Here is a 2920-nt window from a genome sequence, read left to right as displayed (position 1 = left end):
ATAAAACAAAAAAAAATATATCATTTTTTTCCTATTTTTTATTTTGGTTTTGAAACAAAATAACCAAAGGACGAAGGTTACATGGGTTATAAGTGCTGAAAATGTCTTGAAATTGAAAAAAATGTACAAAAAAGGCATTGAAATTTGATGGACAGGTGTCAGAAATGGGAGTAATGTAGCAAAAATGCATAAAAAGGAGCAAAAATATGGCAAGAAAAAGTGATGAACATAGGTTAAAATCTAGAAAGTTTGGTGTAGTTGCAGAAAAAGGGTAAAAAATAAGTAAAAATGGGCTTGAATTGTTCAAAATGTATTATTAGTTGTTAGTCCTGACCCCAAAGTTGAGAACCCCTGAGTTTGATGCTGAGAAAATAAGGACTGACCTTACAGGTGAGCTAAATGTTTTTCAGCCTCTCAAACTGAACATGTGACCATTGGTCATCGCATGTTCAGCCTTGTCTCTGATTGGTTAGTGACACTCACATCCATCCTTTGTTTGTGAGACAGGAACACAATCCATTCTCCACATCCCATTATAAGAACACACATTTGTTAGTCACAAAACCACAACAACCCAATGTAGGACGAGAACACTAAAGGAAACACACACACAAACACACACACACACACACACACACACACAGTTGTGTATCTAAAGTGTGTAGTGTGTTAGACAATGAAACGTTTGAAAAGTTCACAGCTTTTGTTTCATACGTCCCACACTGAGGGAGGATGATCAATTGGTTACCATGGCAACGGAACGGATCACATGTTAAATCGATGACGGCAAGAGGGCGGGGCTTCAAGTCACATGGCATGTGGCTCTTTAAAAGGACGCAGAAGAAGAAGTCCCAAAGCTCAGTCAACATGGCCTCCCTGCTCTTGGCTTCCCTTGTCCTAATTGGTCTGCTGGGCTCAGTAGGCGGAGCCTCGTTCCCCGTGCCTGGTCCTTACCACGCGTTCTGCAGGGTCATGTGGTAAGAACAAACTTCGAACCAATGAGAAAATTTGCCTTATGTTCTCCTTGTGGTTCTCCTGTGATATTTCTTCTGTTCTGTGGTTCTCCTTGTGTTGTCCTTGTGGTTCTCATGTAGTTCTCTTTGTTCTTTTTGTGGTTCTCCTGTAATTCTCCTTGTGGTTCTCCTGTGGTTCTCCTCTCTCCTCAGGCTCTTTGCTCCTCCATGTTCTGAGGTGGGTTCTCGGCTGGTGCAACAGATCCAGGCGTGGGGCGTCCAGTACGGCTGTGACGAGTGTCGCTACACGGTGAGAGGGGCGGAGCCTGTGTGTGAGGGTGACGCTTCTGATTGGTTCTAATCAAAGGTTATGTGTCCTATTGCAGCTGATGTCCACCTCTAATCAATCCATCCAAGCCTCTCACGTCTCTGACCTCCTCAACGCTGAGAACGTCACCTTCACCCTCAGCACCACCACCCTGACTGGAGGCTGTTGCATCTCTGTGAGTCTCTGATCAGATTAGATTAGATCAGATCAGATTAAATTAGATTAGATTAAATTACATCAAATTAAATTAGATTCATTCAGAATAGATCACATCAAATTAGATCAAATTAAATTTGATTATATTAAATTTGATAGATCAGATCAAATTAGATTAGATCAAATTATGTTTTATTATATTATATTACATTATATTAAATTAGATTACATCAGAATAAATTAAATTAGATTATATCACATTAGATCAGATCAAATTAGATAAGATTACATTAGATTTATATATATATCTATTAGATAGATCAGATTAAACAAGATTAAATCAGATTAAAAGATCCCTTTTTCTTCTTCTTTCTTTCTTTCAGGGTCTTTCTGTGTCTCAGGGGTTCACCAGTCTGCTCGATGACGGTTTGAACTACTGCAACCTCTACAACCTGCTGTCTGGTGAGTCTAAAGCAGAGGTTTGTGGCCCAGTACCAGCATGTGGACCATTGGGTCCTGTGGGTCGCTTTGGGTATTTTATTTTGAAAAATACCAAATGAATAACCTTTGACTAAAAATAATTATCCTGTTTGCTGTGTGAGTAGCGAGTGGCCTCTCTCAGACTCCAGGATTCATGGAGTCCACCAATGAATGGGCCTGCCTCGGATTTGGACTGGCAACCTGCAACGTCTTCTAAATGTGAGAGCAGGACCAGAACCTCAAGAACCTCCAGGTCCTCCAGATCCTTCAGGCTGATGATGCTGTAGCTGCAGCTGTAGCTCGTCTCCACACAGAAATAAAGCAGTGAAAGCTCATGTGGTCATGTGACATCAACTGTTATCCAGCAAGTTTACTAATATTTAGGTAATAGTATATAGTCATCTTAAAGATGGAAATCCTTGTTTTAATCACAATGAAATTGGGTTAGAAGTGACCAAAAATGGTGGAAAAGTTGGTGAAATGATATTTTAAAAACCACAAAAATTGGTTAAAAGTTGCAAATTAGACTGGGCAAAAATGGGCAGAAAAAGTGGTAAAAAGGGTTCAAAGTGTCAATATTGAATCAATTCATTTAAACTGGCAAATAATGTTCATGCCAAAGGGTTAATGTGGTTAAATTGGCAAAAATATTCATGAAATATGGTGAAGAGATTAAAAGTGACAAAAATTGGTCAACACATAGGACATTCGGTGGAAAAGTGATGGAAAGGGTTCATATTTATAAGGGTAGTGGAAAAAAATGTGCAAAAAAAGGCCATGACATGTGCAAATGCATTAAAATGAGCAAAAATGTGGCAAGAAAAAGTGATGAAAATAGGTTAAACTATGGCAAGTTTGGTGTAGTCGCAGAAAAAGCGTAAAAATAAGCAAAAATGGTCTCAAATTGTTCAGAAAATATCCTTAGTTTCTTGAAGGCATCTGCAACTCCCTTCCAGTATCTTGTGACCCCAGGGTTGAGAACCCCTGCCCTAAACTACTTAAA

The sequence above is a fragment of the Gouania willdenowi genome, chromosome 17 (genome assembly GCF_900634775.1).
Source record: "Gouania willdenowi chromosome 17, fGouWil2.1, whole genome shotgun sequence".
Classification (NCBI taxonomy): Eukaryota; Metazoa; Chordata; class Actinopteri; order Blenniiformes; family Gobiesocidae; genus Gouania; species Gouania willdenowi.
The sequence above is the reverse complement of the archived record's forward strand: the minus strand, read 5'-3'. Positions refer to the sequence as shown.